Source organism: Mauremys mutica, chromosome 1 (genome assembly GCF_020497125.1).
Source record: "Mauremys mutica isolate MM-2020 ecotype Southern chromosome 1, ASM2049712v1, whole genome shotgun sequence".
Classification (NCBI taxonomy): domain Eukaryota; kingdom Metazoa; phylum Chordata; order Testudines; family Geoemydidae; genus Mauremys; species Mauremys mutica.
This window is the reverse complement of record NC_059072.1, coordinates 357,060,684-357,086,845: the sequence shown is the minus strand read 5'-3', so window position 1 is coordinate 357,086,845 and position 26,162 is coordinate 357,060,684. Positions and strand designations below refer to the sequence as shown.

The window sequence follows — 26,162 nt, the reverse complement described above, 5'->3', positions numbered from 1 at the left end:
CCGGGGGAATCACTTTATCCAGCCTACAAATGCAGCCACTTCTGGGGTAGAACCGATGCATTTCTGCCACACACAATGATGTTACAACTCTTTAGGAGTAGCAGCAAAGAATGCCACATCCACCTGAATGCACAGTGGAGTAGTAGTCTGAGGACCTAAGTTGAAACACAGCTCAGATACCAATTAAAAAACGCCTTGGACCTATGTTGTCTGAGAGAGGTCAGGGCCTGAAGTTTATGTCTCAGCTGAAAGCCATTCAAAGTTCTACAGTGTGTTTATTATCAAAGGGGTAGCCGTGTTAGTCTGGATCTGTAAAAGCAGCAAAGAATCCTGTGGCACCTTATAGACTAACAGACATTTTGGAGCATGAGCTTTCGTGGGTAAATACCCACTTCGTCAGATGCATGTAGTGGAAATTTCCAGTGTGTTTGTCACTTCCCCAAGCTGATCTCTCTATGGCGTAATCAATTTTATTACAGTAGTGTCTAGATATCGACCAATATCCGAGTCCCATCGTGCTGGGCGCCGGATAAAGACCATAGTAGACAGTCCCTTCCCCAAAGAGCTTCGGACTAAATAGACAAGAAATAGACAGACACAGCGTAGGGGAAACAAAATCTGTAGAATAGCTGATTCTAAAGCAAACCACTGCCAGGCTGTCCTCTGAATCCCATCTTTGCTCCCAGGAGACCACATAAATCTTTGCTGGGAATTATAAGTTATGCAGAGAGTGAGGGTTCTAGGTTAAAGGTGTCTCCCCACTGTTGATGTGGAGAGCAGGTGGTGAATGCCATGATGATGGGGAGACCAGAGAAATTTACTCTGAACTCTATCAGCCAGATCCAGCTCTGCTGTAAGCAGGGATTGGAGTTACAGTAGGCCTGGTTTTAACCCTCCATATCCATTTACAGAATACGGTTCCAAACTAGTCACCAGTTAAGCTTTAGCAGCCATCTGCGGTCTCCTCCTTCCCCACCACATTTGGTGCCACCTCCTCTGGCTCTTGGGGGGAGCACCAGGGTTCCAAAGAAGGAGCTAACCTACTCGGGGCGGTGGGATCTTCTGTTAAGATACAAGCACTACGGGAGGGGCAGGAGTCGTCGAATTATAACACAGTGCGGAGGACCACAAGCAGGGCTGCCCTGGATCCCTTTGTATGGCCTGAGACCAGTGGAGAAGAGCCATTACCACATCTTGGACAAGTACAAACACTGGAGTATGTCAGTACCCACAGGCGTGTGCTGTCCCCACTCAGAACACTGACTTGCCACTGTCGCTCAGTAAGGCAGAGACCAGGCATTTTTTTTAGACTAGCCCTGTTCCCCAGCACCCCCCTTCGCCCCCTAATCACTACAGTGCCTTCTCTTTCATCTCCTAAGCTTTGTCTGACCCCCATTTCACTGCCACCCCGAGGAGCAGGTCCACTGACGGCAGTAGGTACAGGACTAAACAGAGAACTGGGGTCAGAGACTCCCAATTTCTAACCCAGCTCTGACACCAGCTCTTCCTCTGGCCTTGAAAACACGCTGCCTTCATCTCCCATCTGGGCAGTGGGGCTAGAGCCTGCCTGACTCCCAGGGGGATCGCAAGGAGTAGCTGATGTTTGTGGTTTTCCACTGCATTTCATTCTGTCTGTGCGTGACGTCCTCATTCAGACCCCCGAGACAGCTACAGCAAGACTGTGTTCCATCGCCTTTCAGCCAAGGGGCTTGGGCCTTAGAGAGTTACAGCTCAGTCCGGTTCCTCCCCACCCACCCTGAAAGTTTCAAGCCAAGGCTCCACCATCAGGAGGCGGAGGGGGTCCCCATCAGAGCCGTCCCTCGAGTCAGTGGCATAAAGGCCTTAAACAACCTGTTCTGTAGCAGACTGCCAGGTTTCCTTCACCGCTAGCGGCAGCTGCTGCCTCCCATCCTTCACCCCGAAGGGAGCTTCTTAGCCCCACGCCCAATTGCTGAGACCAAGCCCACTGGGGGAAGCTACAGGGGGTGGAAGAGGGGCTTCTAACAGCATCCAGCATAGATGCTAGCAGCAGCTACTTCTGGCTTGTCCAACCCACCCCTCCCCCACTAAACGGCTGGTTCTGTTTCTCCCCACCCCGCCCCCACCCAGATCACAGCAGGGGGAGGATTTCTCTTCATTCCAGCAGGCTCTCAGCTTAGGAGCTGGCAACCTGTGAGCAGCAGCTGATTCTTCTTGGGTGATGGCCCTCGTGTCCCTGCTAAGCACCAACGCTGCTCTACCTGGAAGAGAGCAGGACCCCAGGAAAACCCAGAGGAGAGCTAAACATGAACTGCTAAGCAGAGACCTAGCAAAGTGTGGCTCAACTCTGAGGCCTCTGAATGTTAGCCAAGCTCCAGGAGAGGCGGGAGCAATTCGATGCTTTGCAGCAGCCTGGTAAGGTAGGCAAAGGGCACGTGGGGATTATTTCTCCCTTTGCTGAAACGCAACCACCAACGGGGCAAAACACAGCAGTCGTTTAACAGCACAGGGCAATACGCCACACAATCCAGAGGGCAGGAAACGCAGCAGAACACTGTAGCCAATTGGAACTGCAGAGGGAATTTAGGTCAGCAGAATGTAATTAACCAAACCAGACACTAGCTAGGACACTCTCCTAGTGACAAATCTCATCTGAAAAGAGAGATTCCCTCCTCCCCAGGGTTGCACTGAAACATCGGCGGGAACAATGACCGAGGAAGGAATGGATTTTAGAGTTGTAGTGAGCACGATCGCAGGCTTCAGTGTACTAGGCTAAATCTCTCCCTGGTGAAACTCCATGGACTCCAAAGCCTTGTCTGCACTAGCATTCTCGCTCTGTCACGGGTGGGGTCGAACTGGAGGGAAGTGTCACAAGAACCTCTTGGTGTTCACAGAGCCCAGTTCACACCTGCCAGGGATGATCCTGGCCAATGGTCCTTCCTAAGCTAGGAGAGCAGGGTTAATGAATTACTTTGAAATCAGCACCCTTCCTAGTTCGGCAAGTGCTGGCCAGAGATCAAAGCTCATGGGACCCAGGCTCCTCCCCTTTCCTCTGAAATCCCAGGAAAGCCACGCCCAAGAGACTTGCCCATGGAAATGCACCCGGCGGAGCATACTAGAGTCTTTGCTGTGGCATGAGCCGAAAGCTAAGACCTGCACACATCTGACTTTCCTTAGCCACGTCTGAGCCTCCCACCCCTAAAAAGCTTCCAAGGCAGCGCTTTGTAACACACCCTTTAAGGTTCTTCAGGTTCTCTTCCTTGCCTGGGTTTCTTTGGAAGAATCAGACTCCTTCGGGGAGAGGAAAAAACCCTCATAAACTTCGTCAGATTCTCGTTTTGCTGGAGACCTGGAAAGAGGTGTTCTGGAGAGAGCTGGGGAGGCTTGTTCTCTGGAGAGATGAAAGGGCTCCTGTATTGGGCCCTTCTCACATTTCAAACACCATGATAAGAAACTCCTCCCCTTGCTCCGCTCCATGGTCTCCTGTTAACTCTTTCTGGGGAATCGCAGCAGCACCAATGCTGTCCTGGGAGGGAGGGGAGATACCCCATCCCTACAGCCACCGCAGCACCAGGGCACTGCTGCACTCCTACCTCTGGCATTTACCATGAAGTGAGCACTAAGAACCAGTCCCTTTTAGAGCTGCCAGATCCATTTCCTTCTGATGACTGGAGCTAACACAAACCACCTGCTGGAGGGGATGAAATCGAACTCCTGGACTTTGGAGCCAATTAGCCGAGCTCTAGCCAAGGGAAGCTGCAGTAAGCACCAGCAGAGGAGACACCCCCCCCCCCAGTGCCACCGCCTATTACTAGCAGGTTGGAGTAGCCTGCGTCTTTACCCCGTCTCACTCGGTTCCATGGCAGCTCATCGGCAGCGCAGCGACCTTTGCTTCCTGTGGGGTTGCCACACTGTTACAGCACAGCAGAGAATGAAGGCAGATAAAACATGCATAATACTGGGCACTACAGAACTGAAGGGGGCCGGACGGCTAAGGGTTTGGGGAGGGGGAAGGAGTGGTTATAACCAGAGCTCACAGGAAGTTCAGACACCTACCAGCCGGAGGATTAAACCTTCTAGCCAGGTGAGGAAGAAGAAGGAGCTAGAGGGACACCCACCAGTGAGGTTCAGGCCAGCTGCCAGGAAAGGACAGGGTGCTGTACTTTTTACCGACACGCTGTCCCTACCAGCTGCTTAGGGACACTCATATCAGCCGCTGGCTAGAAGGTGCCAGAACAGGAAGGTCCACAACCACAGGCCCCTTCTTGCTGTTGGAAAAGCAAAGCTGGGTCTCTGCTCCATGCTTCAGAGCTCCCTGGCTTCTTTAAGGGGTGCAAGACAGGCCTTCACTTGCTCTCTCCTTCAGACTTGTTTTGTTGCCTTCCTCCCCAGGATAACTCCACTTTCCAGGTTAGCTGCCGCTCCTCAGCACTCTCCCAAGCAAGAGCACAAAGTGACCGCATTTCTGACCGTGGCATTGTCGCTCACAGGTTCTAAACACCAGCAGTGAAACAGACCAGCCTGGTTCATTTCAATTCAGCTGCTGTTTGCCAGAGCCTGGGGCAGCAGCAGCGATAATGGAGGGTCTATCTACAGACACTGAAAGACAGCACTGCAGCAGTTCACACTCCATTTCCATTGGGAGAGCTTTCCTTGCAGCCACAAGGACTTGGAACTTATGCTTGAAAAGACCAAAGCGAATCGATGCTGCAGAAGGTCACGGGTTAGACCCTCAGTCACCAGGGAAGATTTCCTTCTCGCTGCTGGTTGAGTGACTGCTTGGAGTTTTCAAGGCCTGCTTAGACCACGCCATTTCTCACCCCCGTCTGGTGAAGAGAGCAGAGAACGTCTGTACAAACCATGGCTTTGCTGGAAACACCACCTGTTACCACCTAAATTCCAGCACACAAAGAAATGCTAACAGGATACAGAACCTATTGCCTCCAGGTCACAGATTCACTCGTTCAAACCTGGCTCAGGCTGGCAGCGCCAAACGTTTATCTTCTGATGGCTGTTGTGGCTGACATGAAGGGAGATGCTTTTTGATTCTCTTTGAGCTCAAGTGGCAGAGATTCAAGAGCTGAAGGTCCAGGATTCTGCTCCCAACTCCACAGGGGTCATGGTTTATCTAGCGATTATGCAAGAATCCAGATACTCTGGTGATGAGCATCTTTAGTGCACCTGAGTTAAACAGTCTTGGTCTAATTCCTAGCAGGCAGTTTTTCACATCACAAAAACGACCATCACAATCAGCACTCTTTGTTGGCAATTTCAGCAGATTGCCAAAAGATTGAATACCCCAGGGAAACTGTTGCCTCATCCCTAGAGGTAGCTTCTCCGAATCAGGACTGAGATGCAGTGGGAGCAGGGTAGAGACTTGCTGATGAAAACTGCTGGAGACTGCAAGAAATTCACATTTTTTTAAAAAACCCTCCAGGCTGCTATATTTCTAACTTGAATGCGTTGAGTTGTGCACCTCAATGAAGTGCCCCCTTTCCCACCTCCAGCTCCTGTTGACTTCAGTGGGACACTAAGCACCTGTGAAAGTCTGGCCCCTCTTATCTGGGGAACACAAGATTGAAAATTTTAGCTTAAGTAACTAATCTTTCCAACACCTCTGTGGTGCTAGCCCCGTTACCCAGATGGAAAAAGCGAGGCACAGTGTGAAACATCCTGTTACTACCTAGTCCTTCCTCCTCCTGTCCACTTGTTTGTCTCCCTGGCCTTTTAGATTATAAATTCTTTAAGGCATGAACTCGTTTAAGGCGTAGGATGCGTAGCATAAAAGGGCCTGAACCTGAGTGAGCCCTTCAATGCAAATAATAGAATAGTAAATTAAGTGAATTGCCCAAGAACAGAGGAAGTCGGTGTCCAAGATGGGATTATAACTCCAGCATCCTTCGCTCTCAGCCTTGTGCTCAGACCACTTCTTGGTCACAGCCAGCCTGCGGTGCTGCTGATGCCTGACAGACAGTTCTACGCCTGGCAGAGCGGCTCGCTCCCTAGGGAGAGTAGGGACCATGTAATTCCCTTGGAGGAGGAGACATGCCAGTCATCGATCTTCCTTGCTTGAGGCAGACATGCTTGCTGTGCTCTTTCTCTACGCTCCCTCACTTCAAGGATGGGAAAGAAAGGTCAGCAGCTCAAAGGATCAAAGGGAAGAAAAAATTAATTTCCGCCGCAAGGCCACATTCATGGTGGCGGAATCTGTGTTGGTGATACCTGAATAAAAGCTTTCAAATGTGACGTAACAAAAGCCTCAGTCTTGCTACCGGTGCTCCACAACCGCAGGTACCACCCTGACACCCGAAGCCCCACACCACTGCAGAAGAAGTATCCTCCCCTGGGCTGAGCACAAGGGGAGTAAAATCCAACCCTGGCAGAATACGCTGCACTAACGGTTCAATACGTGGCTGTTCAGGGGAGTTACAGCAGCACTGGACAGACACACGACTGGTTTTAACATGAGGGACTGTGCTCTGCTGCTTGACCTGAGTGGCTAACCCAGGCAAAACACCATGTTAGGCAAGGATGTTCCTTTGGATTTAGCAATTCTGCTAACCACACCACACACCCAGAGGAAGGGACGATCCACTCCCACTCCTCCAGTCCCCAGCATGGCTGCTTGTTTATATTCTTCTTCTTCCCTCCCCCCGCCCCCTGATTCCCTATTCCTCAGAGCTCTGGCCTGGATTTAGAGGAAAGAGGAGGAACGGGGGGCGTGATCCGTTTGCAGAAAGCACGCAGCAATTTGCCTGAATTTGAGCGCTTGCCACTTGGTCATTAACCAACACCACAGTCTTTCACGTACATCTCTCTCACACACACACCCCCCCCAAAAATCAGGTTTGCATCTATTCCCAGCCCCCGCTGGCCTGATGAAAGGGGCCACCCCCCCACCACCACCGAGCGCAGTCAGTACAAAGACATTTATTTTGAAAAAAAAACAAACCACCCTCTCCACGGGAAGCCAAAACTCCCGGATGTTGGCAAATCAAACTTAGCCTGTCGCTTCAGAGTTTAGCTACTTATTCGCACCTTTCAGGGCAAGCAGGAGATCTTGATCCTGCTGATTTTAAAGAATCCCGATACCCCATCCCGACTTTGGAGCTAGGAGACCGTGATTTTATTATTATTTTTAAAACACCCCCGTCCACGCCGCCCCCCTCCATCCATGTTTAAACAAACAAGGAAGATAGAGAAAGTCTTCGCTGAGGCCTTACCAGACTTCTAAAGCCACAATCTGTGTAAGGGTTTTAATCCGCCATTAGCATTTAAACCCTTGGAAGAGACCAAAAAAGGGAGAGTAACCACACACAAAAGAAAAGTTGTTGGTTTTCTTCTCAGGCTGGCAGGAGATGGTTCCCCCGCTTCCTGGCCCACAGCCAGAGAGACGTCACAGCAAGGAGTCTGCTTTCTTTAAAGGCACACGGCACAAAAAGACGCGCGGCAGGAGCAGCCTCAGTAGGTGGCAAGCTGCCACCAAATTCAGAAATGGACAGTCATGCTAAATGGACACATTGTTGGAAACCGAGCCGCCCCTGTTAAACCTTTTCCTAGATCTAGACGCTTGTTGCGACCAGTTTACGCCTCGGCATTCCACCAGAGAAGGAATGATCAGGCTTGGCACCTACGCAGCGCCACACAGACATTAAAGGGAAATCCTTAGGCAGCCGTGTTCGTTTCATAGCTTCATGTGAAACTAGACGAATTCAGACTGGAAGTAAGGTGTGAATTACTCTCACCCTTAAAAATGTATCATTGGAACAATTTACCAAGGGAATTATTCAGGGGACCTGGCTACAAAGCCCTGTGCTACACAGGAGGGCAGACTAGGTTATCACAATGTGCCCTTCTGGCCCTCGAATCCAGGGACAGTCATTTTCATTTTCGCCATTTAAGAGCAATACCCACCCCACCTTCAGCTCCAAAAGGTCTTGGAACCAGAGTGGGGCTAGTGATGGGGCATTATTAAAAACAGGCAGCCTGCTCAGAGTCTCGGTGCCACTGTAACAACTACTATCAAAAAAAGGGGGCTGGGGGCCCGAGCCCCAATTTAAAATCATTTTCAGTTTGTGTTTGAGAGCCCCGATACTCTGCAATTCAGACTTGAAGACACAGATCCAGCTAACCTGGCTTTTCAGATGGTTTGGCTGGGAAAAGCCTTGTTTAAGCGCACCCGGGTTTCATGCAGCTGTGGACTGGCACAATTCCACTCGAAATCCGTGGAGCTGGAACTATGCTTAAGCGAGTTTGAGAGCTCCATGTTTAACTCTCCACGACACAGGGACTCAAAAAAGGACCTAGCTGATACCAGATTTTTAAAAAACCCAAACAGGATGAACATCCCAATTATTGCTGGTTTAAGAAGTTAGTGGGGGAAAAAAATCTGTACATTCATGAAGGGTGAAAAGTGCCCTTCAACCTGGGCAGATCAGTGTTTAACCCTTTCCCTGCTCTTGACTGAAGTACACAGACACATCTTTGAACTGATCCTCTCTGTTGTGGTTGGGTACATCCCAGCCTTCCCTTGGAAATATGGCTGCTGAAACCTACGCACATTCCTGCAGTGGCCAGAGGGTTTCTAGCTGCCTGCCCGCTCTGGCAATGACTGGGGAATTTGAGAGGAAGGGTCAGAGTTTTCCCCCTACCACTATTCAAAGGGCCCTCCCAAATGCATACCCACAGGATGTGCAACAGTAGCCAACCCAGCAGAGCTTTCAGCCCTAGGACGTGCCCTGTCAGTAAAGCAGGAGCAGATGCCCAAAGCTATACCACAGCTGCTGCTAAGTGGACAATGGTCACTGCATTAGCCTGCACAGTTGCTGCCCACCCAGAAGCTAGATTACAGCCTTGCATGCACATTGGAGGATACAATAAGCATTGCAGGCCTTGTCAATCTATACAGCTTCCTTTCTAAATTCAGTCTAATATAGCTAGACTTACCTCTCAGCTCAACGGCTGCTGATGCATTTTAGGGGGACTGAAGAGCCAGCACGGCTGGTTGAATAGACACAAAGCTGTCAACAGAAGTTTGTGTTTTGGGGTCGACCTGTGGTCAGAGCACAGGACTAGGTGCACGAGACCTTGCTTCTGGCTCCTGGTTCTGCAAATGACTCTCTGTATGACAGTGGGAAAGTCACAGCCTTTGCCCTCGGTTTCTCCCAGCTCTAGAAATGAGGACACTTCTTCCTATTTTGCAGATGGTTTGAGGTTTACTTCGTTAGCATCTGTAAAGCATTCAAGACCATCAGAAAGCAATATATACACGCTGCAGAGTGTTCTTACTATGTCTGGGCAGGGACAATGCTTTACTGTCCTCTAAGCATCTCAAAGTGCTTTGCAGACATCCCCTAATTAAGCCTTACAAATACACTTGAAGCAAGAATCCTCCCGTTTTTCAGATGGGGAAATGAAGGCACAGTTTAGTTACTTGCCCAAGGTCACACAGGTAGAGCCATTGTTATTTCTATTAGCACTTAAGAGCCCTAGTCATGGGCCAGAATCCCACTGTGCTAGATGTTGTACGAACACAGAAAAAGACTGTTTCTGCCCTAAAGCTCAAAATAGACCCCAAGTCCAATCCCTGCTCCTGTTACAACAATGCCTCTGCTACATAGAAAGCTTTCCGTTTCCACCCTCTCTCTCTAGTCCCGTTCACCCTTGACAAGTAAAAGAATCACTTGTACCAATAGTGGGCAAAATGCTTTCAGACGAGTAACACCCAAGATCACTATAATTAGGCTTGGAAGGATTAGATTTTTATCGGTAAATGTCAGTAAAGGTCTATTTCACCACACACACACAACTGACTACAAAATATTTTCCTATCTGTATATTTCTATTATTATAGATAAGTACGAAAAATGCTGCTTGAGAACTTATGAGTCAAAATCCAGTCATTTAGACTTCTGAATTAGGCTTGTTACAAACAGACTAACGAATGAACAGTAAAAACAGGTTGTAACAATGCTGCCCGTGGGAGCCAGCTGAGGTCACTCAATTAGGGTGAAATGCAAACAGAACGGGGCAGACAAACCCCCAAATCTGGTGGATATTCCAATACTTAGATTTACCAAACCAGCACAAAACAGCTCCTGTATTACCTCACTGGTTACTCAGAAATCCAAACACAGTTCCCTTAAAGAGTCCAGTTTCAGGCCTCCATCCAGACACACATCAGATATGATGATGATTACTGAAAATCTCATCTCATCATATAAAAGAAAAGGTTCTTCCAATCCCAAAGGATCAGCCACACACCCAGGTCCAATTATAATTTAGATCTTACCCAAAATACACACTACAGCCAATTCTTATTAACTAAGCTAAAATTCTTTAAAAAAGAAAAGAGAGAGAGTTTGTTAACAGATCAATATAGATACAGACTTGAACTCAATTTTTGAGGTTCAGATACAGAGCAGAGATTAGCTTGTATTTACCAAGGGTCCCTTTGGACTATAATGTATGAACTATTTCTAATGTCCATATTCAGGGTGACTCCAGTCAGTGACTGGGGACCTCAATTCTTATGGGTTAGGGTTTCCCCTTCTTGAAACCCAAAGCAAATTTGAGATGAAGCAGGATCATGTCCCAGGGTTTTTATACATTTCCAGTAGCCTTTTGGCCTGAGAAAACAATAGGCTTAACTCTCCTTCTCCCAAACATCCTGGCAATTAGCACAGGGTAATTGATCCATTAAACGGTTCAGATACAGGTTACCACAACCTTCAAAGAGACATATAGACAATAATACTATTTCCCTCAAGTATCTTCCTAAATATCAATATTCCTTTTTTGCTCTTTAAATCAAACCTATGGCAATAGACAAGACTTGTTTGCTTACATCACAAGACCTGAAGCAAACATCTACTCTATCTCTAACAATGCAGATTTTCATTTCAAAGCTCTGTTCATTTACGGATCTTCCTAACCAGTCTTTAAAGTTCGGCCATGGGTCAGGTCAGTCTGTGAGTTAATTCTTTCTGGCCCTATGTCACCTTTCAGTGAGATATTATATTACTCTCATAACGTTTCACAGGTACCATTTTGTTTAAAGAATATTTACTTTTTATATTTTGACAAGTGATAGACAATTTGAGTTTCAGCGGTTTATAAAGCTTGAATTTTTTGAATCTCAACATCTATAGTCATTAAATAATCCTCTGGATCCTCCATCCCCTAATTTCCCACAACTGTGAAAAAATAAATCAATATAAATAAATAAAATGCTTTAAAAATAAATCAATATTATCTATCAAAATTACAAAAAAATTGAATTATGCCAAGTCTAACTATAACTGAAAGACTGGAGACCGTCTTTTTTCCATTTATTGTGTGCCAATTATAACACTTTGTATATGGCCCATTTCATTTCCCCTCTCCCGCACGTTCAGTTTCTCCTGTTTGAACCTTTTACGCAAGGGGGAGACCCATTTTTAAAAAACATTCATAAGTGTGGTTGTGAGACCAGAGAAGTTAGCACAGGCACTAATGGACAGGTACTAGCATATTATGATGGCAAGTGGTATTATAAATAGGGCTGTCAAAAATTAATCGCAATTAATCGCACTGTTAAACAATAATAGAATACCATTTATTTCAATATTTTTGGATGTTTTCTACATTTTCAAATATATTGATTTCAATTACAATACAGAATACAAAGTGTACAGTGCTCACTTTGTATTTGTATTTGATTACAAATATTTGCACTGTAAAAAAACAATAGTATTTTTCAATTCCCCTAATACAAGTACTTTAGTGCAATCCCTTTATCATGAAAGTTGAACTTACAATTGTAGAATTATGTACAAAAAAAACTGCACTCAAAAATAAAACAATCGTGAAAGTGCAACTTACAAATGTAGATTTTTTTGTTTGTTTGTTACATAACTGCACTCAAAAACAAAACAATGTAAAACTTTAGAGCCTACAAAGGCCACTCAGTCCTACTTCTTGTTCAGTCAATTGTTAAGACAAACAAGTTTGTTTATATTTACAGGAGATAATGCTGCCTGCTTCCTGTTTACGTCACCTGAAAGTGAGAATAGGCATTTGCATAGCACTGTTGTAGCCTGCATTTCAAGATATTTAAGTGCCAGATGCACTAGATTCACATGTCCTTTCATGCTTCAATCACCATGCCGGAGGACATGCATCTATGCTAATGATGGGTTCTGCTTGATAACGACCCAAAGCAGAGCGGACCGATGCATGTTCATTTTTATCATCATGAGTCAGATGCCACCAGGAGAAGGTAGATTTTCTTTTTTGGTGGTTCAGGTTCTGTAGTTTCCACACTGAAGTGTTGCTCTTTTAAGGCTTCTGAAAGCATGCACCACACCTCGTCCCTCTCAGCTTTTGGAAGATGCTTCAGATTCTTAAACCTTGGGTCGAATGCTGTAGCTATCTTTAGAAATCTCACACTGGTACCTTCTTTGCATTTTGTCAAATCTGCAGTGAAAGTGTTCGTAAAACCAACATGTGCTGAGTAATCATTCGAGACGGCTATAACCTGAAATATGGCAGAATGCGGGTGTAAAAGAGCAGGGGACATACAATTCTTCCCCAAGGAGTTCAATCACAAATTTAATTAACTCATTTTTTTTTAAACGAGCGTCATCAGCATGGAAACATGTCCTCTGGAATGGTGGCCGAAGCATAAAGGGGCATATGAATGTTTAGCATATCTGGCATGTAAATACCCTGTAATGCCCGCTACAAAAGTACCATGCGAATGCCTGTTCTCACTTTCAGGTAACATTGTGAATAAGACGCGGGCAGCATTATCTCCCATAAATGTAAACAAACTTGCTTGTCTTAGCGATTGGCTGAACAAGAAGTAGGACTGAGCAGCCTTGTAGGCTCTAAAGTTTTACATTGTTTTGTTTTTGAGTGCAGTTATGTAACAAACAAACAAAAAATCTATATTTGTAAATTGCACTTTCAGGATAAAAAGATTGCACTACAGTACTTGTATAAAGTTAACTGAAAAACGAAAGAAACAGTATTTATCATTTTTACTGTGCAAATATTTGTAAGAAAAAATAATATACTATGAGCTCTGTACACTGTGTATTGTGTTGTAATTGAAATTAATATATTTGAAAATGTAGAAAAACATCCAAAAATATTTAATACATTTCAATTGGTATTCTATTGTTTAACAGTGCAATTAAAACTGCAATTAATCACAATTAATTTTTTTGAGTTAACCATGTGAGTTAACGGTGATTATTCGACAAACCTAATTATAAAAGAGTCTTTATATACAGATCAAGAAAATCCTTTTAACTCAATTTTTATAAATACCCTAGATTTCAAGGCGACATTGTCCCCTTAACTAACTTGAGTTTTCACATCAATTGGGCCTTGTCTAGATTTAGACTTTAGAGGTGTGATGTTAAAACACATTCTGGCACTTTTGAAAAATCTGGTGTAGATTGGGCAGGGTCTACTTTAACATATGCTAACCTGGGCTTTAGCCTGACCATCTTAGCGTGTGATAGAAGCAGCATGCCTGTCTTCACTTGACGCTTCAAGTGAATTAGTTAGAGCAGAGTCACTTCAGATGAGGGAAATGACTAAACATTTCACTAGCACAATGAGAATAAATCACCACTGTAAGCCCCATCTGACCCCAGTGCAGCACATCCGCACTGCGGCTTTGCATCAGCGTAGCTGACCCAGTGCAAAAGAGATACCCAGTATAGACATGGCCTTTCAGAGTGTTGTCACTGTGATGGGTAACAAATGTAGCAAGCTTTAAATGACATTTTACCAATGTCTAGGTATTTCAGTGACCACCACCACATTATCCAAGTGCCTCACAAGCTTTGCTGAATTTATCCGTCACACCCTACCTTGCAGTGTGTAACTGTGCTGGTTCTGGCGGGACCCAACTGAGAGTGCCAATTCAGGACAAATTGCTTAAAACAAGGCAGTCACAGCCCAAGGCTGGGGGTTTTCCACCTCTAAGGCAAACCAAACCAGCCAGACTAAGAGGACTTTGGTCTCACCCCACTGGCTAACCACAAGTCACACAAGCAATTTCCTTAGACACTCCAGTCTCCCAGTATCACCACCAGTGCCACTCGTTATGGGGACAAATGGTTATGAAAACCAACACCCCAGTAAAAGAAAAAAGGTTCTTCTGATCCCAAAGGACCAAGCCCCAGACCCAGGTCAATACACAAATCAGATCTTACCCACCAATCAGGCTGTTGCCAATCCTTTAGAATCTAAAATCTAAAGGTTTATTCATAAAAAGAAAAAGATAGAGATGAGAGCTAGAATTGGTTAAATGGAATCAATTCTTGGTTCAGGCTTGTAGCAGTAATAGAATAAGCTGCAGGTTCAAATTGTTAGGCCTGAATAAAGATGTAGCACAAAACCAGTTGTGCCAACCTGACTGAAGTCAAGCATCTAGAGGTTTCTGGGTAATCTCAGAGTGGAAAATACTGAGAAGCAGCATTGTCTCACAAAGCCCTGGGAAACAGTGAGATCAGTGAAGGGGCTGGGACCAGCTGTGTTATGTTGAGAAACAAACTGTCTGAAGAACTGATAAGAAACACAAGCATCTCACAGTTCTGACTCTAACTCCTTGGTTTAGTGTTCGGTGTGTTTTAACTCCCTCGCATTCCTAACCTTTGGCGCTTGTTGAGATATTAACAATTTAATGCTGTAGAGACTAGGCATGCGTATATATTAAAAGGTGTCTAATTCCTAGTTGTTAGACAAAGGGGGTGGGTTGCTCTAGTGAATGATCTATGATGTAATAAAACTGTCTATATAAGCTAATACTAAGCTGTAAAGAGGCGGCTGGGTCTCTTCGGATACGAGCTGTTCTTTTACTGACACGTGCACTTGTCAATAAAGAACTTTTGATCGGACCTTGCTGGTGTTGCCTGTCTCTCTGCGGTCAGACAACGAACTTCGCTGTTGGGGTTCGAGTCCCCGACAAAATCAAGTCTCTGGAACATCCCCAGCTGGGATGGGTCATTCAGTCCTTTGTGCAGAGCTTCTGTTTGCAGCAAAGTCCCTCCAGAGGTAAGAAGCAGGATTGAAGACAAGATGGAGATGAGGCATCAGCCTTTTATAGTCTCTTCCAGGTGTAAGAACACTTCTTTGTTCTTACTGTGGAAAATGACAACAAAATGGAGTCTGGAGTCACATGGGCAAGTCCCTGCATACTTTGCTGAGTTACAAGGTGCATCTGCCTTCTCTCAATGGGTCAGTTGTGTAGCTGATGGTCCTTAATGGGCCATCAAGCAGGCTAGGCAAAGCTGACACCAACTTGTCTGGGGTATCACCCAGAAGCACAGCATCACTTTGAAATACAGACAGTATAGAGCCAATACTTATAACTTTAAATACAAAAATGATACATGCATACAGATAGCGTAATCACAACCAGCAACCCATAACCTGGTCTTAGACACCTCATTTGATCCCCTTTATACAAAATTTGGTGCCACTACAGGACTTTGGTTGCAAACATGTTTTATATGGTCCCAGTTCAAATCAATAATGTGACACAGTGGAACTAAGGAACAGAGATATAAAGTGACTTGACAAAGGTCACATAAGGAGTCAGTGGCTAAGCCTGGAATTGAACCTGTCTCTTGTCCAATGCTTTTATCCACAGGCCATCATATTCAGCACCCGTGTTCCAAGGAACTCGGACTCTGTCAGGTAAACACACGTGTATAAGTCCAGTGTCCTGATCCTCAAAGTCAGGAGACCCTAGATTTAATCATAGAATCATAGAACTGGAAGGGACATCGAGAGGTCATCTAATCTAGTCCCCTGCACTCATGGCAGGACTAAGTATTGTTTACATCATCCCTGACAGGTGTTTGTCAAACTTGCTCTTAAAAACCTCCAATGATGGAGATCCCACAACCTCCCTGGGCAATTTATTCCAGTGCTTAACCACCCTGACAGTTAGGAAGTTTTCCCTAATGTGCAGCCTAAACCTCCCTTGCTGCAATTTAAGCCCATTGCTTCTTGTCCTATCCTCAGAAGTTAAGGAAAACAGTTTCTCTCCCTCCTCCTTATAACAACCTTTGACATACTTAAAAATTTATGTCCCCCCTCAATCTTCTCTTTTCCAGATTAAACAAACCCAATCATTTCAATCTTCCCTCACAGATCATGTTTTCTAGACCTTGAATCATTTCTGTTGCACTTTCTCCAATTTGTCCACATCTTTCCTGAAATGTGGCACCAAGAACTGGATACAATACTCCAGTTGAGGCCTAACCAACGTGGAATAGAATGGAAGAATTACTTATGTCTTGCTTACAACACTCCTGCTAATACATCCCAGAATGATGTTTGCTTTTTTGCAACAGTGTTACATGACTGACTCATATTTAACTTGTGATCCACTATGACCCCCAGATCCCTTTCCGCAGTACTCCTTCCTAGGCAGTCATTTCCCAGATTGGATATGTGCAACTGACTGTTCCTTCCTAAGTGGAGCACTTTGCATTAATCCTTATTGAATTTCACCCTAGTTACTTCAGACCATTTCCCCAGTTTGTCCAGATCATTTTGAATTTTAATCCTATCCATCAAAGCACTTGCATCCCCTCCCACCTTGGTATTGTCTGCAAACTTTAACTGTCCTTTCTATGCAGTTATCTAAATCATTGAGGATATTGAACAGAACCAGACCCATAACTGATCCCTGCAGGACCTCACTTGATATGCCCTTCCAGCTTGACTGAACCATTGATCATTACTCTCTAGGAATAGTTTTCCAATCAGTTATGCACCCACCTCACAGTAGCTTCACCGAGGTTGTATTTCCCTAGTTTGTTTATGAGAGGGTCATGAGACAGTATCAAAAGCCTTAGAGAAGTCAAGATATACCACGTCTACTGCTTCCCCCATCTACAAGGCTTATTACCAACCTAACAGCTTTCTTCGACAGGGTTTGATACGATTTGTTCTTGGCTGACTGTTGCTGATATGCTGACTGTTACTTATCACCAACTCCCCATCCTCTTTAAAAGGTCAGATCACATCTGATACAAAACAGAAGCTCTACAGGAATAAGGTTTTGCACAGATCAAGACTATAGTTTCCATGATTGCTCCTTTTAATTCCAATGGTAAGTTTAATCAACAATTTAATTTTTCCCTAAAGTGTGTACAACATATTGCAGCACTGAGGCAGCGTATAAGAATTTGACAATGAAAAGGAATAGAATAAAAGCAAATTGACTAGTTGATTTTTTTTGTCCAAGCCGAGAGCAATGCAAAAAGCAAACTTACACAATATCGAAGAGTAAATCAGATTTCTGTCATGGAAAGAACATCAATGGGTTTTTCTTAGTGGTAGATGAGGTGTTTTTTTTTCAACCTCTGAATTTGTTTTTCACCTGAGACCCTATCCCAGCCCAAGGAGCAAATCTCTAAGTATCCATCACTCATCTGCTTATGGAAGAATGAAGCTTCCACATTTTAGCACCATGTCGCAGTCAGCCCACTAGGATGACCACTTCCGGACTGTTAGTTTGACCTCCTTTATAGGGGCAGATTTGCAGCCGATGGGGACAAACAAACGAAGTGTTTTCTACTAGAATCTGACCATTTCGCTCACTGAGGTTCTAGAGATCCCAGGAGCATGTTCTGGCTGCAACCAGAACCATGGTGGCACTGATCGCAAAAATCAAGTGGGGCCATTATTGTTCAAGTCTGTCACCCTTCTCTGTGGGAAGACAGTAGGACAGCTATTAGACCTCATTTTGAAAAGCCATTTCTCGATGCTAGCAGTCTCAGCAAACATCAACCTGTCTTCAACGTTCCCCATTTGCGAAGGCTGAGGCAAGGCATCTTTGGCTGTCTCCGGGGTCGAGGAACTCTTGAGCAGTGTTCCACAAGGCTCCGTTTTGTCTCACCCCCACCCCAAAAGCACGTGAGGCCACTGAGAACGTAGCAAGCAGTCCTGGGGCCAGTTTCCCTCAGACTCAGGGATCAGACCATCTATGCTTTCATCAGCCACCAGGGTATTAGTCACCAAACGTCAGCCCTGCCAGGAAAAATTCAGTCCAGACAAGAAGAGAAGTGACAGTAGTGGGTCTGAGGAGGAGAAACTGGAGGCCACGTCTCATCTATTGAGGGTTCATAATCTAAAGCACCAGGCCAGTCCCACAGTTCTCCCTCACAGATAGAGATATCGCACAGAGGTGTTGGGAGGATTAAATACTTAACGTCTGTAGAACTGACAAGGACGACAAGCACTGAGTATTACGTCTCCAGCCAAACATCCCTTAGAGAAGAGAACGTCTAATCATTCCAAAGGCCTGTTAAATCAACATATTTAGGCTTTAAAGTGCAAGCACTGGTCAACTCTCCACTGAGGATCATCGTGCTTCACCAGAAACACACAGCTGGATTTTCCTCATTATCCTCCTCAAAATTCTCCTTTTTTGCAATGCCGACAAAACCCTTGACAACGGTCAGGCTGCTGGTGTGCTGAGACTACAGCTTATCATGCTGACCAATATTATCCCCCTTCTGTCTGTATCCACCTGCCCTGTAATCCGTCTGTTGCTTTGCGTCTTACACTGAGATTGGAAGCTCTTTGGGCAGGGACTGTTTGTACAGCACCTAGCACAATGGAGTCCTGGTCTGTAACTAGGACTCTGAGGTGCGACAGTAATGCAAATAATAAACATTTGCCTGTTATCTCTGAGGTCTTGTCAACACTGATTCCTACAGTAAAACACACAGCATGGTAATCCCGCGAAATGGTTTGGTCTTGCACAGTGCACAGGACTGAACCATTATTTAACCTTGTTCTCAGCTGGACAGTTGTATGGCTCTAGTTATGGTTCAGAAACTGAGTTAGATCCCACCTACCTTACAATCATGTCATAACTAGATCAATATCTTCATTAATGGTCTGGAGGATGGCATGGACGGCACCCTCAGCAAGTTTGAAGATGACACTAAACTCGGAGGAGTGGTAGATACTCTGGAAGGTAGGGATAGGATACAGAGGGTCCTAGACAAATTAGAGGATTGGGCAAAAAGAAATCTGATGAGGTTCAACAAGGACAAGTGCAGAGTCCTGCACTTAGGACGGAAGAATCTCATGCACTGTTACAGACTAGGGACCAAATGGCTAGGCAGCAGTTCTGCAGAAAAAGACCTAGGAGTTACAGTGGATGAGAAGCTGGATATGAGTTGACAGTGGGCCCTGATTGCCAAGAAGGCTAACGGCATTTTGGGCTGTATAAGTAGGAGCACTGCCAGCAGATCGAGGGATGTGATCATTCCCCTCTACTCGGAATTGGTGAGGCCTCATCTGGAGTACTGGGTCCAGTTTTGGGCCCCACACTAAAAGAAAGATGTGGAAAAATTGGCAAGAGTCCAGCGGAGGGCAACAAAAATGCTTAGGGGGCTGGAGCACATGACTGATGAGGAGAGGCTGAGGGAACTGGGATTGGTTAGTCTGCAGAAGAGAAGAATGAGGGGGGATTTGATAGCTGCTTTCAACTACCTGAAAGGAGGTTCAAAAGAGGATGGATCTAGACTGTTCTCAGTGGTACCAGAAGACAGAACAAGGAGTAATGGTCTCAAGTTGCAGTGGGTGAGGGTGGTGAAGCACTGGAATGGGTTATCTAGGGAGGTGGTGGAATCTCCTTCCTTAGAGGTTTTTAAGGTCAGGCTTGGCAAAGCCCTGTCTGGGATGATTTAGTTGGGGATTGGTCCTGCTTTGAGCAGGGGGTTGGACTAGATACCTCCTGAAGTCACTTCCAACCCTGATACTCTATGATTCATTTCTCCCAACAGAGTAGCAATTATTTTGTAGATGGCCTCTGTCTACATTTGGACTTAAATGGGGTTAGCAAAACCTTAAGAGCTGACACAGGCAGAGAGTATAAATGCCCTGTCCCCAGGTTTGGAATATGGTTTGGGATAATGGTGTAACAGCTGGCCTCTGTGCGTGCTGACTTGGAGAACAGTGATATCACCTCGCTAGCAAGAGCAGTGCTTTTGCCAATGATGTTAACTGGGAAAAGGGTTCACTGTTCTCTACAAGCAATTCCTGTCTCAGGCCTGACAAATTCACTACACCTGATATACTGCTTGCATGGTATTTATCCAGAAAGGTAATTTGTGAGGTCTCTACTGAAAGCTTGTAACTTATCAATATCCATAATCATTGTGATGTGTGTGTATGGGTAATATGTAGGGAATAATGTAATCAAAGACAACCACAAACAATCAAAACCACTTGAAGGTAAAAAGGAACATTATAACTTGTCTACACTTGAAATGCTACAGCAGCACAACTACAGCTGTGACACTGTTGGGGCTTCAGTGTAGACACTACATAGACGAACTGGAGGGGTTTTCCGGTCAGCTTTAGGCAACTCAACTCCTGGAGAGGTAGTAGATAGGTCAACAGAAGTAGTCTTCCATCAACGTAGTGCTGTCTATGCTGTGAGTTAGGTTGGCTTAACTATACTGCTCAGCGTGTATTTCCGAACCCCTCTGAGAGATGTAGTTAAGCCAATTTAATTTTTTAGCATAGACCAGGCCTCCGTATATAGCAGGCAAACAAAGACCCTCTGTTTCCATGCACTGAGGCTCCCCTTGCCCATTCTCAGTCTTACAGAGAACTCTGAAATCCCACTCCCCCAGGCAAATGGGAACTTTGGATGGGTGTACAAGCTGCAGGCCACTGAAAGTGCAGGGAGGCAGAGAGGAGCCATGGGGAAGAAAGCATGAAGGAGTTAAGATCATAGAAGAGCATGAGGTCGATTTTTGCAGATTTTTAAGGCCAGATGGGATCGTTATGACAGTCTGTTCTGACCTCCTGCATATCAAAGGCCAGAGAATCTCTCCCAGTTACTTCTTCTTCAAACCCATAACTACTCTTTGGATTAAAGTATCTCTTTTAGAACAGGATCCTGTCTTGGTTCAAGAGATGGAGAATCCATCAAATCCCTAGATAAGTATATGGATTCCAAGGCCAGAAAGAATAATTGTGATCATCTAGTCTGACCTCTTGTATAAGATAGGACACAGAACTTCTCCACAACAATTCCTAGTGCCTCTCTCTTAGAAAAACATCCAAGCTTGATTTAAAAATAGTCGGTGATGGAGAATCCACCACCACCCATCAGAAATTGTTCCAATAATTGTTCTGTTAGTCTATAAGGTGCCACAGGACTCTTTGTTGCGTTTCCAATCATTAATTACTCTCACTGTTAAAAATTTGCACCTTATTTCTAGTCTGAATTGATCAAGATTCCACTTCCAGCCGTTGGACCATATTATACCTTCCTCTGCTAGATACTCAACATTTAATCCCCATATAGATACTCAAAGAAAGAGAATCTGGGATTTCTGAGAGTAGCCAGTGTCACAGACTGGACTGTAATCAAGTCACCCCTTCACCTTCTCTTTGTTACATTGAATAGACTCAGGAAGCTCAGTCTATCACTATAATCATTCTCGTGACTCTTCTCTGAGCCCTTTCCAATTTATCAGCTTCCTTCCTGAATTGCGGGCACCAGAACTAGGCACAGTATATTACATCAACGCCCTTATCAAACTTAAAATCGCATCAAAAGAAAGCAAGTTGGTTTGACAGAATCTATTTTCCATAACCCATGTTGATTTACATTAATTACATTACCCTCCTTACTTCTTTATTTATCACAGGGTTTCTCAAACAGGGGTCACCACTTCTGTAGGGAAAGCCCCTGTCGGGCCAGGCCGGTGTGTTTACCTGCCCCGTCCTCAGGTCCGGCTGATCGCGGTTCCCACTGGCCGCAGATCACTGCTCCAGGCCAATGGGAGCTGCTGGAAGCGGCACCGGCCGAGGGACTTATTGGCCACCGCTTCACCATTTCAGCTGCTCCATTATCTTGCCCAGGACTGATGTCAGGCTGACAAGCCTATAATTACCCAGATCATCCCATTTACTCTTTTTAAAAATTGGCACATCAAACTTTCTTCCAGTCTTCTGGAACTTCCCCAGTGCTCCAAGACTTACTGAAAAATCAGGAAGGTGCTCCAGTCATTAATTCCCTCACTTTCAAAAATTTGCACCTTATTTCTAGTCAGAATTTTCCAACTGTTGGCTCTCTTTATGCCTTTTCCTGCTAGATTAAAGAGCTGCCTACAATCTCTTCCCCATATCGGTGTTTGTAGACCACAATCAAGTCAGCTCTTAGCTTATCCAAGAGAAAGTTACATAGATTTAGCTTCTTAAATATCAGTACAATGCAGATTGACCCGTGAACCATTCTTGTTGCTCTTTTCTAAAGATTTTCCAATTTTTCACTATTCTTTTTAAACTGTGGACATCAGAAATGGACACAATATCCAGTAATGGTCCTACTAATGCCATATACAGAGGTAATACCACCTCCCTAGTCTTACTTGACCTTCCTCTGCGTACACATCCAAGGATCATGTTTGCCTTCTTAGCTATAGCATCACACAGGAGTCCAAGGTGTAGGAGCAGAGGCCCCAGAATTGGTCTCTCTTTCAGCAAGGGAAGGGAGGCAGAGAATTCACGTCAGGGGAGCGAGCTGTGAAGAAGCGGCTTTGGGAGCGGTCGAGTGGAGGGCACAGGGCAGGGTATTCTTCACCCTGGCTAGCCGATTTACTCCTTGGGTTAGTATTTTTGTTGGATACGTTTTTCCAAGTCCTGCTCAGCCCCCCCATGGACAATCGGATGTTAAATCCCAGAGCACAGCCATGGCAGTGAAAAAGACAGTCTTACCTCTTACCACTACGGCTTTAAGGTGCATCATGGTATAAAGAAGAGGCAGGCCTACAAATCTCACCCAACTCCTGCCCACTCCATTTCTATCCTAGGGGATAAGCTGCAGCATCCTGACCACCTCAGAACATAAATTTAATGGAAAACCCCCAACATCTGCTGGCAAACCTGTTTGCCAGAAGCTGGGAATGAGCGACAGGGGATGGATCACTTGGTGACAACCTGTTCTGTTCATTCCCTCTGGGGCACCTGCCACTGGCCACTGTTGGAAGACAGGACGCTGGGCTAGATGCACCTTTGGTCTGACCCAGTAGGGCCATTCTTACGTTCAAACAGATTATATTTATACTAGAGAAGCATGACACACAACAGTGAAAGTAGTTACTGGGAATACGAAGCAACACAAGCAGAGGAGACGCATAAAGGAGACTTACCTTAGAGAGAGAAAGACAAAAGGGATGCAAGTCCCCTTAGATGGGTCCAGCCATAAAAACACTACAACAAAAGAAAAGGTGTGATCAGCCTCTAACTGCTTTAAAAGACACAAGCAACCAGAACTGGACACCCAGTTGCCCTTCCAATTTCTGTGGCTATTACTATTACATTTCTTTAAAAACAGGAAAGTGCATCTCTCTCCCTGTTGCTGTGATGGATGAAAGCTAACAGAGGAGCTGGCTGACTGTACAGAGGAAACAGCAAGCCTGATTAGACAAAGTGCAGGCTTTCAGTTATACGGTAGCCTGAGGTGTTACCTGTAACACAGCAGATAAAACAACTGTACAGAGAGGTTATTTGTAATGCAGTACAACTGAGGTCAGTGCCCCGCTGTGCTGGTTGCTGTAAGCGCACACAGGAACGGTCCTGCCTGCACTGCAGCTGGGAGGTTTAGTTCTCAGTCTGGGTAGACGTATACACTAAAAATAGCAGCGTGGCCACAGTGGTGCAGGCCGCGGCTCAGGCCAGCCACCCGAATACAATCCCCCTTGGCTCGATCAGAGTTAGCGCACATACGTCTACCCAAGCTAGGAATGACCCCTCCCAGCTGCCGTGCCTAACGCTATGTCTACGCTGGCAACTGAACGACAAAACTTGTGTCTTTCAGAGGTGTTGAACCCCCTCCCCGCCCAAAAGACAAAGTTTTGCCACAACAAGCGCCAGTGTGAACAGCGCGTTGTCAGCAGGAGCTAGAGTGACCAGATGTCCCGATTTTATAGGGACAGTCTCGATTTTGGGTTTTTTTTCTTCTATAGGCTCCTATCACCCCCTACCCCCATCCCAATTTTTCACATTTGCTGTCTGGTCACCCTAGCAGGAGCGCTCTTCTGCTGACACCGCAAATGCTGCTCGTTGTGGGTGGAAGTTTCCTGTCAGCAGGAGAGCCGACAAACAGGGGCTACACTGCACGGCTGTAGCGACACAGCCATTCTGCTCAAAGCTGTGTAGTGTAGACATAGCCTAAGAAACAGTCCCTGCTCCAAAGACCTTAACATAGACAAGACAAAGCGTGGGAGGAGAGCGATATTTTGTTTCAGGGTTTGTAATGTCACCCAGGGAAACTAGGTGGTCCAGTGGTCAGGTCACTAGCTTAGCACTTGCGAGAGCTGGGTTCAACTCCCTGCTCCACTGCAGACTTCCTGTGAGACTTTGGGCAAGTCCCTTGGTGCCTCAGTTTCCCCATCTGTAAAGTCAGGACGATAGCACTGCCCTGCCTCACGGGTTTTACAAAGGGAAAAAAATACATTAAAGATTGTGAGGGGCTCAGATACTCCAGTGATGGCAGCCAGCTAAGTACCAGAGATCACTAGATCCTCACCCATCCCTGGAGCATCTTATCGCCACTTTGCAGATTGGGAAACTGAGGCACGGCGAGTATGTCTACCTTGCAGCTGGGATCCAATTTGTTGGGCAGGCTTGGACTCGGGTGGCACTTACACATTTGAAGTGTTGGACCCATTAATTCATGTTTCTTGAATAGCTCTACACCAACAGAGAACAGACCTTAAGCTGCTTGGAAGATACCCAACTAAAACAAGGATCTTGCACATACCTGCCCAATAATCCAGGCTGCATGGAAGGAGACTTGCACAGTTTTACATAACCCCAGCCAATCACCTTCAACACATACATATGCAGCAGCAGACACTTGAAAATGGGGGTTGGTGAGAGGACAAACAATTTTAGGACTTGATATGAAAAGGGTAGAATCTCTCTAGCAGGCACAAGTAAAGATGGGGTATTAATACTCTATGTACACCTCCACAAAAACACCTCGTTAAAATACTTCAGTTGCTTTAAATATGTACAATTTCCCCACAACATAAAAGGATGTCTAGAGAGCCCACCTCCTCCAACAGGAGACACTAAAATACACCAACACTGAGCAAAAATGCCTTCTGCTAACTCCAGAGTGAGCTAGGACAAGAGACATAACAGATGACTGGCAAAACTAAAGAGAAAGGAGAGTGTGCCACCAGAGAGGTCAACCTAAAATGTCTGTGTTTTGAAGTCAGGCCATGCTGGCCCCCAGCGAATCCCCCCCAAACAGAGCTCAAGACCACAGATCTTTGCAGGAGCTACCAACAAATGAAGTGAGAGAGAGAGTATGAGGGAGTCATTCAAAATACAGTAATGCTTGAGGCATTTCCTGACAGATACAGAAAAGCAGGGTGGATAAAAATCAATTATTTAAAAAAAAAATCTGATTTTTTTATTTAAATTGGATTTTTTTGATAAAATGCTCTTTGAGGAAAAACCCGTCTAAAGCTAGTTTTAATTAAGATACTTTGTAGCTCAAAGATCTCTCATCATGGACTAGGGATTATAAATTCTAATTCTATAGTATGAGACAATATATTCATGTAATGTTTAAGAAAAGTTTTGTAAATGAGTTCCAATAGTTCATGGATTAGGGACCCAATCTTATGGGGTTCCAGGGGCTTCTGTAGAGATTATTTAGGTTAATCTTTCTAACTACCCAATGGGACTCAGCGCTCAGTCTAGAAGCTACCATCAGAGATGCTTAGTTTTGCAGTTCTCAAACTGTGGCTTTGTGTCTCCAGAGACAACATGCTTGTCAACAACAAAATTGTTTTTAAATACATAAATTAATTTGAGATCTACCATCCCATTCTCGCACTAGAAGGGAAAACCTATAATGGCAGCAGGCCATAAAAGAGGCCCAGTTTGGGAATAAGAACCATTCCGGAAATATATGTTTGCTGACGATGTTTTAAAGAAAGTCACAGTGAACTGGTGGAAGTCACTTAAGCACTTGGATTCAGAGACTGTTGAAGTGATAATCTCACTTTTAACAGCAGTAGCTTCTTCTGCCGGTGTAGAAAGAATATTTTCTGCATTTGGACTAATTCATTCCAAATTGAGAAATTGTTTGGGACCTGAAAAAGGCAGGAAAGCTTGTTTTT

At 45.2% G+C, this 26,162-nt stretch overlaps 1 protein-coding gene across 8 annotated transcripts in view; it reads right to left on the bottom strand.

The window, feature by feature from the left end:
* Positions 1–26,162, bottom strand: part of NUMA1 (nuclear mitotic apparatus protein 1) — a 68,965-nt gene that overhangs the window by 39,756 nt on the left and 3,047 nt on the right. For 5 of the 8 annotated variants that reach the window (XM_045023222.1, XM_045023231.1, XM_045023169.1 and 2 more), the window contains exon 1: positions 7,203–7,354. The exons of 1 other annotated variant lie outside the window; for it this stretch is intronic. The gene's annotated coding sequence lies outside the window, so the exon portion shown is untranslated. Of the gene's footprint in view, positions 1–7,202; positions 7,355–8,925; positions 9,176–23,174; positions 23,236–26,162 lie in introns of those variants that run through there. 2 more of the 8 variants (XM_045023179.1, XM_045023197.1) reach the window with 2 other exon arrangements.